The sequence below is a fragment of the Lissotriton helveticus genome, chromosome 7 (genome assembly GCF_964261635.1).
Source record: "Lissotriton helveticus chromosome 7, aLisHel1.1, whole genome shotgun sequence".
In the NCBI taxonomy this organism is placed as follows: domain Eukaryota; kingdom Metazoa; phylum Chordata; class Amphibia; order Caudata; family Salamandridae; genus Lissotriton; species Lissotriton helveticus.
Genome location: NC_136068.1, coordinates 1,025,220,446 through 1,025,234,993, shown reverse-complemented (window position 1 = coordinate 1,025,234,993; position 14,548 = coordinate 1,025,220,446). Strand labels below are relative to the sequence as shown.

The 14,548-nt window shown below is 53.7% G+C and overlaps 1 protein-coding gene across 2 annotated transcripts in view; it reads left to right on the top strand.

The window, feature by feature from the left end:
* LOC144769594 (cyclin-J-like protein) overlaps window positions 1-14,548 on the top strand; it is a 155,989-nt gene that overhangs the window by 111,811 nt on the left and 29,630 nt on the right. The window lies entirely within an intron of this gene.

The following is a 14,548-nucleotide window of genomic DNA, read 5'->3' as shown; positions in this document are numbered from 1 at the left end:
AGTTCCTGAAAAAAAACTTGAAAGAACATGTATCCAAATTTCAGTCTTAACGGTGAATGAGTGGTTTATAGCAATAGTACAACAGGTGAGGGGAGGAATACTTGCAAGTAATCTAAACCACTATTCCCTGTTGCTCTACACATTAGAAATGTTAAATACCTCCTCGGCTGGGTTGAATAGATGGTACTTGGCCTTGGAAGACTAGGTGGTGACAATCTAAAAATTGAATAAATCGCCTTCATTACTACTCTGCTATAGACTAGTATATTTATTATATGCTAGTCATCAGAATATAGGTGAAGTAATAGACATTCTATTACATTTTTTTTGGGGTGTAATATCATGCAAAATGTAATTAAATTAGCTTGAGGGCTGGGTTGGTCCGCTATCCTGCTAAGGTCTTGCCACATAATCTACTGCTTGTGTTATGCACCACATGTATATGTTTTTACTTCAATTTGGCAAAAGAATGCGCATACTATGATAAACGACCATTAGCAGAGCCAGTAGTTCTTGCTTAAAATGTGGGTGGCATTCTAGCCCATCGTTATGCGCCCACTGTTATATTCTAGAACGAGACCCACCAAATGGATATCAGTACTCACCTGCTCCTCATTGGAACTGTCCATCCAAAACTGCTAGACAAGTCCACCTCCAATCAATCAATCGGTACATTTATAGAGCGCGCTACTCACCGATGAGGGTCTCAAGGCGCTGGAGGTTTCTCAGGTGGGCGGATATGTGGGTGTGGCGGGGGATGTAGAGGATGAGTCGTGCGGATGCGTTCTGTATGCGCTGGAGTCATTTCTGAAGTTTGGCTGTGGTTCCTGCGTATAGGGCATTTCCGTAGTCCAGTCGGCTGGTGACGAGGGCCTGGGTGACGGTTTTTCTGGTTTCGGTGGGGATCCACCGAAAGATCTTACGGAGCATGCGCAGGGTGTTGAAGCAAGATGATGAAACGGCGTTGACTTGCTTGGTCATTGTGAGGGAGGAGTCCAGGATGAATCCCAGGTTGTGTGCGTGGTCCGTGGGTTTTGGTGCGGAGCCCAGCACTGTGGGCCACCAGGAGTCATCCCAGGCGGAAGGGGATTGTCCGAGGATGAGGATCTCCGTCTTGTCTGAGTTCAACTTCAGGCGACTGAGTTTCATCCATTCTGCGACGCCTTTCATTCCTTCCTGGAGGTTGGTTTTGGCGGTGGCTGGGTCTTTGGTGAGGGAGAGTATCGGTTGGGTGTCGTCGGCGTAGGAGATGATGTTGATGTTGTTTGCGTGCGATGGCGGTGAGGGGGCTCATGTAGATATTGAAGAGGGTTGGGCTGAGCGAGGAGCCTTGGGGTACGCCACAGATGATCTCGGTGGCCGCTTAGCGGAAAGGAGGTAGGCGGACTCTCTGGGTTCTGTCGGAGAGGAACAAGGTGATCCAGTCCAGGGCCTTTCCTTGGATCCCTGTGTTGAGGAGGCGGGTTATCAGGGTGTGGTGGCATACGGTGTTGAAGGCAGCCGAGAGGTCTAGGAGGATGAGAGCGGTTGTTTCTCTGTCCATCAGGGTCCGGATGTCGTCGGTGTCTGCGATGAGAGCGGTCTCGGTGCTGTGGTTGGCTCGAAATCCGGACTGGGATGGGTCGAGCGAGTTGTTTGCCTCGAGGAAAGCAGTCAGCTGTTTATTGACGGTCTTCTCGATGACTTTAGCCGGGAAGGGAAGGAGAGAGATGGGGCGGAAGTTCTTGAGGTCTTTGGGGTCCGCTGTGGGTTTCTTCAGAAGGGCGTTGATGTCTGCGTGCTTCCAGCTCTCAGGGAAGGTGGCTGACGTGAAGAAGGAGTTTATGATGTTCCGGAGGTGGGGTGCGATGATGATGTCTGCTTTGTTGAAGTTATGGTGGGGGCAAGGGTCAGAGGGGAAGCCAGAGTGGATGGTGTTCATGGCGAGGGTGGTGTCTTCAGTGCTGATGGGGGTCCAGGCGCTGAGGATGGTGGTGGGGTTCGGTGGCTGGAGGCGGAGTCTGGGGTCCGAAGCTGTCGTGTATGTCTGTGATTTTGCGGTGGAAGAACGTGGCGAGGGAGTTGCAGAGGTCTTGTGATGGTGTGATGTCGTTGTTGCTGGGGTTGGAGAGCTCTTTGACGATGCTGAAGAGTTCCTTGCTGTTGTGGGTGTTGTTGTCTAGCCGCTCTTTGAACGATGCCCTTTTGGTGGTGCGGATCAGCTGGTGGTGTTCGCGAGTGGCGTTCTTGAGGGCAGTCATGTTTTCGGTAGTCTGATTGTGGCACCAGGTTTCCGCAGGATTTCTTTGAGTTTTTGAGGGCGTCGGTGAACCATGAGGATTTCCTGTTGCGGGACTCGCCTGGGGGTTCTTCAGTTGAGCGAGATCGTCTGCGCAATTGGTGATCCACTGTGTGAGGTTGCGGGCTGCGTTGTTGGTGTCCCCGGTGTCGGCGGGCGGGTTCTGGCTTAGTGATGAGAGGAGCTGGTCTGTGGTGATTTTGCTCCAGCATCTGCGGGGGATTTGTTGCGTGCGTAGGTGAACACGAGCAACCTCAAACTATTTTCAGTTGATGCACAAAAGCAGAAGGGAGGAATACCTGCAAATAGATTAAAGCACCAACAATCGCTCTGGTTGGCGTTCCAGACCTTTCTTATTTACCCACTGTGCCACTCTACACTGAAACCTGACCCGACAAATACTCTCTGACGAGGCATAACAAAGTAGAAACTGGTCTGGTATTGCTTGTGTTTTCTTCTGCGGGGGGGGGGGTCTTGCCTGCCAGTTTGGAAGAGATTGTTCCAATGCAGGGGAAGGTCACTACTGATTTGCATAAGAAAGGCCTCCTTTTGGAGACGCACAGTGAATTAAAAGTGATGGGTTTTAATGCTATCTAGATTGCCTGTGGCTAGTGTGATTATGTTTAAAAAATGTTTTTAAAGTAGTCCGTCTATCGGAGTTTGTTTTGATGGTGGGTTTATACACCACACATTACTCTGCAGAGAAACCAGCAAAAATGTTGTTTACAGGTAAGTAACGTTGACATGATGGGGTTTGTACAGAGGTCCCCCTCAGGTGCCTGGCAAGTTGATGTATTTGTCTGGAGGGCCATTGCCTGTTCTCTGGTGATGCCCCAAGAATTATAACCCTAAATTTGAGCTCCTATACACTTGTGCAACAGCGTAGACCATAAATGGAGCGGTAAATTATTGTGAATTAAATTACGCCGGTATTTATAAAAAATGATATCTCTGAAGGCCAGTGCATCAGCTTTACTAGAAAAAATACTACTGAAACAGATTTCAGAAAAAAATAAAGACACAGAAGTGGGTTTTAGGTGTTATTCTAAACATATGAATGTGGTATTTGTACAAGTCAAATCTAGCTGACAGGCAGATGAGCAAAGGCAGTAAGTGAGGGATAATTCGTTTCTGATAGTGGGCTAGCAACAAAAGAATGATGAAAACCTTAAGAATCTTCAAATGAAAGTAGTGCATAAGTCCTATAATTTGGCAAACTATTCTAAAACTGATGAATTTCATCCTGCATCAACTCCAGAATTGCAAACTGACATGTTACCTCAAAATGTGTAGCAGTCCACTGAAAGGGATATTATATTGTTAGTTTCATGTCCGTCATTACCAGATCCAAAACTACAAAAGACTTACTCAAAGGTGGCCATAACCACGCAGGAGAACCAATAAAAATAACTGAATCCTTCTCATCACAGTCTTCCCAAACGTCTTTCTGGATGGAAAATTAAAATGTGATTTGCATTACTATCGATATGCTTGTAGCATAAAAATAGCCTACTACAGCATCAAACAAAACATACATATCTCATGGTGCTAACATTAGCCCGGTGTCTTGATACGTGTTGGACAGGCCTCACGAAGGGCTCGCTCCCTCCCCGCATGACAGGGCCCAAACACCGGCTCTCCGGGGGCTACCCGCAGAAGCAACCCGCAACCCGTCCCCTCCGGGACGCCTGCTCCCGGATATCTCTGTGTCACGGGCCCGGGCCCCCGTCAGCCCCATTGCCCGGCCCAGCCGCCATCTTGGACACTGCACCACGCGGCCGCGTGGCCTCAGCTCGACCCCAACCCTGGGCCTGGCCAGGCCCCGCCATCCCGGCACCACCATCCACACAGGAGGTGAACGGACCACTTGGCAGGCTAATGGGAGAAAGAAGTGTCGATGGCTCTCCCCCGCCAGGTGCCGATCGCCCCCAGCCTCCCCGGGTGCTGGCTCCACCTCCCTGCTGGGTGTCTGGACTCCCTCATCCCGGACCTCCCGACCTCCCAGTGCGAGGGTCCGGACATCAAAGTGCGCCAGACCTATAACTGAGGCAGCCCCAGAGCAGGAAGGCAGTTGTATCCTGGAGTCGAGAGACACCGAGAAGAACTCATCCTTGACGGACTGCTGGCGCTGCCGCAGCCCTGCCTTGTGAACTATCGTCCTGCCTGCTGGCGCTGCCGCGGCCTTCTGCAACCTTCATCCTCGTGGGACCTGCTGGCGCTGCCGCGGCCCAATGTAACTTCCATCCTCGTGGGACCTGCTGGCGCTGCTGCGGCCCGTTGCCCCCTACGATCTCTTCGGGACCTGCTGGCGCTGCCGCGGTCCGACCCGTCCGACCGCCGAGCTCGAGGATTGTGAGCTACCGCCGTTTCACCTCAGTGCCCGTAGGTACCAAGACTGTCCCGCTACCCCCTTTCCCTACTAGAGACTAGAATTGAGAGGATCATCGTGTCCTGATCTCCTTGTATCGTACTACCTTACTTCAAGAACTGCCTATAAAAGGTGTTAATCTGATCTTCGTGTGGTGTCCATCTGTGGGGGGGAAGTTACTTGTCTGTACGATCGCTGGAGACGGCCCTCATCGGAGGCCTCTCCCCTTGTGCTCGGCCGACCCTCCAGGTCCCCGTCTAACATTGGTGGCAGCGGTGGGATCCGAACCAACGCGTAACCGTACAGAGAGTAACTCACCCTACGACTAATCCACAATGACGACCAGAGAGAGCGGATCTGCAGAGAAATTCCAGATGGAAAAACTGGAAGAGTACAACCACCGAGAGCTAAAACAATTTTGCATAGAACTAGGCATTGCCACCACCGGTCTGAGCACGAAAGAGGACTTCAAACACGCCCTAGAATCCTGGGCAGAGACAAATATCGCCGGACCCCGGGATCCCGAAGCCCCGGAGACAAACACCACGCTGACGGAAGAAAGGAGAACGGATCTCTCCCGGGAAGAGATCAGAGAACGAGAGAAAAATAGACTACACGAGTTAGAGTTGGCACGGCTCAAATTAGACGGAGAATTGAAACTGGCAGAACAAAAGATGAACTTAGAACACTTACGGCTCCAAGAAGAGCGAGAGGAAAAGCAGAGACAGAGAGAACTCGAAGAAAAAAGACTGGCATACGAACAAGAGTGCAAGCTAGCGGAGATAGAAATGCGCAAACAGAACAAAGACCTAGGGGTGCCCGAGCCACCGCGCCCCCAGGTACTACCGAACAGAAGGTCCACATCCCCAAGGATGTGGTCCGTGAATACTACCGGAACGACGACATACAGCAGTGGTTCAAGGCCTGCGAGATCGCCATGACTGCCCACCGGATCGCTCGAAGTGACTGGGGAGCCGGTCTATGGGGGAGATTCGTCAATGAAGGCCGTGATGCCCTGCTGCAGCTTCCGGACCATCAAATGATGTCCTATGACCACATGAAGGCCGCCCTCCTCAGTCGATATGGGCTGACGCCCGAGATGTACCGCCAGAGGTTCCGCAACTGCACCCGGATCCCGGGTACAACCTGGATAGAATATGTGAACTATTTCAGTCGAGCCTTCGAGGGATGGATCAAGGGTAGCAACGTAACAACCTACGAACAGCTCTTCAACCTCATGGTGTGGGAGCACCTCTCCAACAACTGCTTCGTCGAGCTCAGGCAGCACCTCCTCGACAGTAAATTGACTGACCCCCGGCAACTCGCCGCCGAGGCGGACCGATGGGAGAGCACCCGGGTGACCCGGAGTGGGCCAAACGAGCAGAACAGGACCAACCAAGGTCATCATCGTCCCCGAGGAGGAGGAGGAGGACAGGGCCGGGGCAGAGACGCCGTCCCGGCCGCTCCCGCCAACAACACCCCGCCCCCGGCCGGCCGGGGCAACCCCCCGATGCGCCCGGGGTTCCGAGCCAACGTTACGTGTCATCGATGCCAGCGAATCGGCCACTATGCCAGTGACCCGACCTGCCCAAAGAACCAGACACCCGGGCCCCGCCAGGTGGCTGCCGCCGCCCTAGGAGAAGAGCAAGTCTCCGAAGAGCCTGAAGAGTACGAGCAGGAGCAGCCCGAGTGGGAACCTGCCGCCATGACCCTGGCCTGCCTAGGGGGAAGAGACCTGATCCCGCGGGCCCCCCTACCAGCCAACACCAGGAAATAGTCAGTGGGTGAACATAAATGGGCGTAAGGCGGAAGCCCTGCGTGACACAGGGGCCAGTGTGACGGCCGTCCGTTGTCACCTGGTGACCCCAGAACAAATTCTGCCAAACGTTCTTTGCCCCGTCCGATCGGCCGACAATTCGGAGAGCCTGTGTCGGATGGCCTGCGTCCCCTTCGAATGGGGAGGAGTCTCCGGTATGTTAAAAGTGACTGTCCGCGACGATGCCCCCGTGGACTGCCTCCTGGGGAACGATCTCGAGAGTTCCCCGTGGGCAGCCGTTGAAAGAAGAGAGCACCTGGGGATGTTAGGCCTCCCGGGCTGGGCGTGCGTAACAACCCGGTCCATGGCCGCCGACACCATCCCTAGATCTGAAGAACCCGAATGGCCAGCACCTCCTCCCCCGATCGCTCCAGAGGGAGACTCCATCCCTCCCGACACCCCGGAACAAACCCACGAAGAGCCCGCTCAGCCCCAAGACCTTCCGGACCTGGCTCAGTGGCGTCAGGAAGGTGGGCCCACCCAAGAACAATTCCGGCAAGAGCAAAAGACATGTCCCTCCCTCGAGGGACTGCGACAGCAAGCGCTCGCCCAGGGCGCAGGAGACACCGCAGGGGCCCACTGGATCTATTGGGACAATGACCTCCTGTACAGCGAACAAAGAATAGCGGAGCTGGGGGCCAGTCGAGTGCTGGTGGTGCCCCTCCGCTTCAGAGACCTCCTTTTGAACTTGGCCCATGATGTCCCCCTGGCTGGACACTTGGGGCAAGACAAAACATACAACCGCCTGGTGACTCACTTTTACTGGCCGAAAATGAGAAATGACGTCTCCACCCACTGCCGGTCCTGCCCGACCTGCCAGGCCAGCGGGAAGAGCGGCCGCAAACTCAAGGCACCTCTGCAACCATTCCCCGTTGTGACCACCCCGTTCGAAAGGGTGGGAATAGACATTGTGGGGCCCCTGGACCCCCGAACAGCACAAGGGCATCGATTCATCCTGGTCCTGGTGGACCACGCCACCCGCTATCCTGAGGCGGTTCCCCTTCGAACTGTAACAGCCCCAGTGGTAGGTCGAGCCTTAATGGGGATCTTCTCTCGAGTGGGCTTCCCCAGGGAAGTCGTCAGCGACAGGGGCACGAACTTTATTTCAAAATATATGAAATCCCTATGGCAACAGTGCGGAGTCACCTACCAATTCACAACCCCCTATCACCCGCAAGGAAACGGACTGGTCGAGCGATTCAACCGCACTCTCAAGGGGATGATCATGGGGCTGGAAGAACCCCTACGCCGCCAGTGGGACGTGCTACTACCGTGCCTCCTCTTCGCCTACCGAGAAGTCCCCCAGAAGTCCCTCTGCTTCAGCCCTTTCGAACTCCTGTACGGACACCCTGTTCGCGGGCCTCTCAGCCTAGTTAAAGAAGAGTGGGAAATGGCCCCCCTGAAGACCCCTCCAGACGTCTACAAGTACCTCCTGACCCTCCGTAATCAGACCCGGCGATTCAGAGAGATCGCCAAAGCCAATCTTGAAACCAGTCAGGAGGACATGAAGAAGTGGTACGATCAACATGCCTCCTCCATCGAATTCGAGCCTGGCCAGCAGGTATGGGTGATGTCCCCCATCGAACCTTGTGCCTTACAGGACAAGTGGACGGGGCCCTTCAAGGTGGTCGAGCGTAAGAGCCCCGTCACCTACCTCATCGACATGGAATCCCCCCGGAACCCCCTCCGGGTCCTCCACGCCAACAGACTCAAACCCCACTTCGTGCGCTCGGAGCTCAGCCTGCTGATGGCTACAGACAGTGGGGTGGAAGAGGACTCCGAGCCCCTCCCTGACCTACTGGGGACCGGGGAAAAAGATGGTTCGGTGGACGGGGTCCAACTCTCCGAGGCTCTGACCCCGGAGCAGCGCCAAGACTGTCGGGCCCTCCTGCTGCAATTTGCAAACCTATTCTCCCTCACACCCGGGGTCACCCCCTGGTGCCTGCACGACGTGGACACTGGCGACAGTCCTCCTATCCGACACCGGCCGTACCGAGTACCAGATCGGGTACGCACCTGCATCCAAGAAGAAGTCTCCAAGATGCTCGCACTCGGAGTCATCGAACCCTCGGACAGCCCCTGGGCCAGCCCGGTTGTACTGGTCCCCAAAGCTGCGGCCCCGGGCACCACACCCGAGCTCCGGTTCTGCGTCGACTATCGGGGTCTGAACGCTGTCACCCGAACCGACGCTCACCCCATCCCCCGAGCCGACGAACTAGTTGACCGCATGGGGGCGGCCCGCTACCTAAGCATCTTCGACCTGACGGCGGGCTACTGGCAGATCGGCCTCACCCCCAGGGCACAAGAACGATCCGCTTTCTCCACCCCGGATGGACACTACCATTTCAGAGTGATGCCATTCGGCATGAAAAACGCTCCAGCCACGTTTCAACGACTTGTGAACCAGGTATTGGCAGGCCTCGAAGAGTTCAGCGCCGCATACCTGGACGACATCGCGGTGTATAGCCGCCACTGGTCAGACCACCTCCGCCACCTCCGAGGGGTCCTGCAGGCCCTCCAACGGGCCGGCCTCACAATCAAGGCCAGCAAGTGCCAAATCGGCCAGGGGTCCGTGACCTACCTCGGACACCAAGTGGGGAGCGGTCTGGTGGCCCCCCTCCAGCTCAAGATCGCTGCCATCCAGTCCTGGCGCCCCCCCCGTTACCCAAACCGAGGTCCGAGCCTTCTTGGGGCTCACCGGATACTATCGGCGGTTCGTAAAGGACTATGGCAGCATTGTGGGGCCCCTCACGGAACTCACATCCAAGACCAACCCAAAAACAGTCAACTGGACTCCCGACTGTCAAGCGGCCTTCGAGAGGCTGAAGGCCGCCATGTGCACCGCTCTTGTGCTCCAGGCCCCCGACTACAGCCGTGAGTTCATCGTCCAGACTGATGCCTCCGACCATGGCATCGGGGCCGTCCTCTCCCAACTGAACCCAGAGGGAGTCGACCAACCAGTGGCCTTCATCAGCAGACGCCTACTGCCCCGAGAACAGCGCTGGAGCACCATTGAGCGAGAGGCCTTCGCAGTAGTATGGGCCCTCAAGAAGCTCCGGCCTTACCTCTTCGGAACCCACTTCTGGGTACAAACAGATCATCGGCCCCTGCAATGGCTAATGCAAATGCGGGGGGAGAACCCCAAACTATTGCGATGGTCCATCTCCCTGCAGGGGATGGACTTCACTGTGGAGCATCGCCCTGGCCAAGACCACGCCAACGCGGATGGCCTGTCCCGCTTTTTCCGCCTCGACGAGGAGAGTCCCCAAGAGGATGGGTGACTCTCCCCGCCTTCAGCTGGGGGGGACGCATGTTGGACAGGCCCCACGAAGGGCTCGCTCCCTCCCCGCATGACAGGGCCCAGACACCGGCTCTCCGGGGGCTACCCGCAGAAGCAACCCGCAACCCGTCCCCTCCGGGACGCCTGCTCCCGGATATCTCTGTGTCACGGGCCCGGGCCCCCGTCAGCCCCATTGCCCGGCCCAGCCGCCATCTTGGACACTGCACCACGCGGCCGCGTGGCCTCAGCTCGACCCCAACCCTGGGCCTGGCCAGGCCCCGCCATCCCGGCACCACCATCCACACAGGAGGTGAACGGACCACTTGGCAGGCTAATGGGAGAAAGAAGTGTCGATGGCTCTCCCCCGTCAGGTGCCGATCGCCCCCAGCCTCCCCGGGTGCTGGCTCCACCCCCCTGCTGGGTGTCTGGACTCCCTCATCCCGGACCTCCCGACCTCCCAGTGCGAGGGTCCGGACATCAAAGGGCGCCAGACCTATAACTGAGGCAGCCCCAGAGCAGGAAGGCAGTTGTATCCTGGAGTCGAGAGACACCGAGAAGAACTCATCCTTGACGGACTGCTGGCGCTGCCGCAGCCCTGCCTTGTGAACTATCGTCCTGCCTGCTGGCGCTGCCGCGGCCTTCTGCAACCTTCATCCTCGTGGGACCTGCTGGCGCTGCCGCGGCCCGTTGTAACTTCCATCCTCGTGGGACCTGCTGGCGCTGCCGCGGCCCGTTGCCCCCTACGATCTCTTCTGGACCTGCTGGCGCTGCCGCGATCCGACCCGTCCGACCGCCGAGCTCGAGGATTGTGAGCTACCGCCGTTTCACCTCAGTACCCGTAGGTACCAAGACTGTCCCGCTACCCCCTTTCCCTACTAGAGACTAGAATTGAGAGGATCATCGTGTCCTGATCTCCTTGTATCGTACTACCTTACTTCAAGAACTGCCTATAAAAGGTGTTAATCTGATCTTCGTGTGGTGTCCATCTGTGGGGGGGAAGTTACTTGTCTGTACGATCGCTGGAGACGGCCCTCATCGGAGGCCTCTCCCCTTGTGCTCGGCCGACCCTCCAGGTCCCCGTCTAACAATACGTCTCTCAATTCCATATGAATCTACCTGTCCCCTCTGGTTTTGAGATCGTTAGACTGGTCAGGACTGTTCCAGTGGGGAATGGTTGGCCTAATTCCTGTGGTCTTACTGGAATGTCCTAAAATAAATACTCCTGTATTCCATTCTTTCCAGTGCCTACAAATGGACATACTTGTGCAAAACTATATTATCTAGCACCCACCAGATGGCAAAACAACCTGTGAATGAGTGCCGCACATACATGAAAAACTAACTCTCTTTCTGTGAGACTTTAATCTTGAACAATACCCAAAACGAGCAAATCACATGTAATTTTAACTCGACAGAGAAAAGAAACTTTAAGCACCTAAACTACCAGGACTTTAAAGGTGGTCATTGATATTCAGTTTTCAATCTTATACTATAAAATCAGTGATGCACTTGTATTTAATGAGCACCACCTCCAGTAAATTGAGGTCACTCAAAGATTGTCGGTAGCACAAAAACCAGCTATTATAAGGCTGATCCACTTCTTCCTAATCTAGCGAAAAGAAACCGTCACGCACTAGCTCCTAACTGGTTAAAGTAAGCATATCCTCCTTAAACAGGGTATTGTTCCTGACTCTAAACGGTATGAAAACCTTTCTTCTAAAACTACAACAGGATGGAAATCCTCATTAAACGTTTCACCCTATTATGGAATTAATATTCCGTCTGAATGTCTTCGAAAACGGTGCCCTCACACAACTCAAAGTTTTTGGAAGCAAAGAACCGCCAGATTTATATTTAGTCGTAGTCCGTAAACGTCCATGGTAACTGGAGGGAGGCATTCTAAAACTTTTGACATAATGAGATCAGTCTTTTAGTTTTATTTGATTTATCCACAGCTTTGAGATCCTGCACACATGAAATCTTCCTACATATACTTAAAGGTTTGGAATTGCTAAAGGTGCACTACATTGGTTTGAATGCTGTAGTTCTAAACCGTTTCAGTTTGTGAATATTGATGAAGCTCTCCAAACCTATCCCTGTAAGTTGCTGTGTTCCCTAGAGCTTAATATCGGCACATGGATAAACTCTGGAACATGTCCTTTGTATTGAATGTAATGTCAAAGCCTGCCTTTTTAGGTTTCGCCTGGGGCCGGAGCTCCAATCTTATTATACAACAGAGTGGGCTTGGGATTACGCCCTCTGTTCCATTGGCTAGCTCCATAAATGGAGGCTAGCCATTGGAACAGAGATTTGTCCGTCATGGCCGGACCAGATTCGTAGGCGTTCCCGAGATTTTTTCCCTCTCCGCCTCTGCGATGTCGTCATCGCGGCGGTGGGCGGAGTTTCGTTTATTTTTTTGTGTTTCGCCATTCTGCGGCCGACCGCCGCCGGAAGCGCCCCCACCCCTCGCGCCCTTCAGCCATCGTCTGTGGTTATCTTGTATTCCTTTCCATGCACTTCGTTGCTTATTTTTAAACTAATCAAACTTGAACCTGTATTGCTTACATTTTCGCTAGAAAAGCTTTCAATACAAACTCCAACATCACAGAGCGCAAAAAGGATTGTCAAGTGCTAATCCACTAACGGGGGGGGGCTCAGGTGAAACAAGGGTCTCCAGAGATGTGACTCCGGGTCTGAGGATGAGCGGCGGAGTCTGGTGACTGGAGGTCTGGCGAGCGCCCAGGGAGCACCGCTCGGCTTTCCAGACCTCTCCCTTTTCACCGCTCCGTGGTGGCAGATGCACGTTTCCGTTCCACGTCCTCCGAGTAAGCAGCAGGGCACCAGTGCCAGCCTTGGGGCACTGACCGGAGGAGAGCCGCAGAGCACCCCGAACCCTCTTCGGAAGGAGCCGCCAGGGGCAGAGGGGATAGTTATACCCAGGGGTAGCACATGTCGAAGTAGTGACGATGGGGTAGCAATTAAGGTTACATAGCCCACTACACTACGTTTCACTGTACTTTATATTGCCATTACGCTACAGCACAGAGCGCCCAGCATCTGGCCCGTGAATCCCTTTCCTAGTGTAAGGCATGAAAGTAATCTGGGATTTCACAAAGTGTCCAAATCCGCCGCTAGGGCAATCTTGGCACTCTTCCTTCTCTGCAAACTGATGCAAACAAGCACGGATGGTTTAATGCACGTGCCCCAGGGCATTTCACTTGGGTTTACAAATCGTCTCATTTTCCCTCTGTTTGTATTGGTTCTATTGCTCGCCCTTCTGGCTGTGTCAGTTCAGATAACTGCATCACTTGTCGAAACATCGCTGTCGGTGTACGCCATCACCAGACGTCAGTCTCACCCGCTGTACTTTGGGGACACCAAGTTTCCTACAGGTGTCCCCTCAAAGGGTCTGCATCTTGAATCGAGAAACTGAAGCCTTGGTGGGTTGCGGGGCGCGGGTGTCACATCATCTCCGGCACAGCCAGGCGGGCAGCCCTCCAACAGAGGGCGGCTGACAGCAGCGACAAGCATCAGGGAGAAGGCGCAAATCCTCGGCACAGCTGCCAGACACAAGTAGGCGCAGTATTTAGATGTCCTCTGCCACCCAGCACGGGCACAAACGGGAAATATCAAAGACTGCTAAAGTGGGCAACGGGGAAAAAAGCCAGAGAGAGGATTCCACCACATCCGCTGCAGCGATTCCACCATACCGCGCACCGTGGTACAATCATATTATGCACACACTGATTCCACCCAGTTCTGTTCTACAGAGACCTTGCCCTGATGCCCCTGAATAATTCTTCAATAGATTGTTTTTAATACCGGTTTACTTTAATTTATGTTTAATGTGATTGATGTGTGAGAATATTACAGACATTTTGCTGAGATGTGTTTGTTGTATGCAACATCCATAAAAAATAAGTTTCTTTTAGATCCAAAACAGGACCTCGCATGTGAGAAATGGAAGTGTCACAGAGATTACTTACAGTAATATTAGTGAGCTGCTGCTGTTACTATATTGAATAACTACAAACCAGTGAGCCCAGACCCTGTCTTGGTAATGTTACTATATTGAAAGCACACAGCACTATCCTTGAATATTAGATATAAACACGTTTAGAATGTAGCCAAATGTTAGCGACCAGGCTGAAGAAGGCATAAAAGAACTGAAACCAGATCATAATATCAAGTTCATCCGAACAGGGACCCCAAATCCTTAACATGTCCCCGACCATAACATCTAGGTCACTGAATCCACAAGCATGGGATGTGACCAGGAGTTCCACGATACTAGCTGCGCAGTGATTTCACGTTACTATCACGCGCATGATACAACATGATGGATACTGCAGTTCACCATTGGTGTACTAGGGTCTCGGATACAGTTTCTTTCAAATAAATATTATAGTATTACTGCATCTGCCCCAGGACAATTGTCTCGTATAAGCCACTAAATAACGAACTGGCCGCTGTTTTCATTCTTTGTCCAGTAAAGTTACTGATGCATTGGTCAAGCGCAGGATGCTAAACCACATGCGTGGGGCACACATCGCACGCGGACCTCACACGCATGGGCCCACACTGAAACCGTCCCGTGCAGAAACTGCGATGGGGGATCAAGCATCAGTACGGACCCCTTTAAGCCCCGTTAATGCCTCACGCTATGGGGCACCCAGAGGTAAACATCTCGCTGGACTGGGCGTAGCCCCGCACATGAACTACAAGCCACGCATTCTCAGCAGCTACAGTCCCACAACAGGTCGACACTCCTACACGTGGGCGCCTAAAGAGGGCATGTTCTGCATC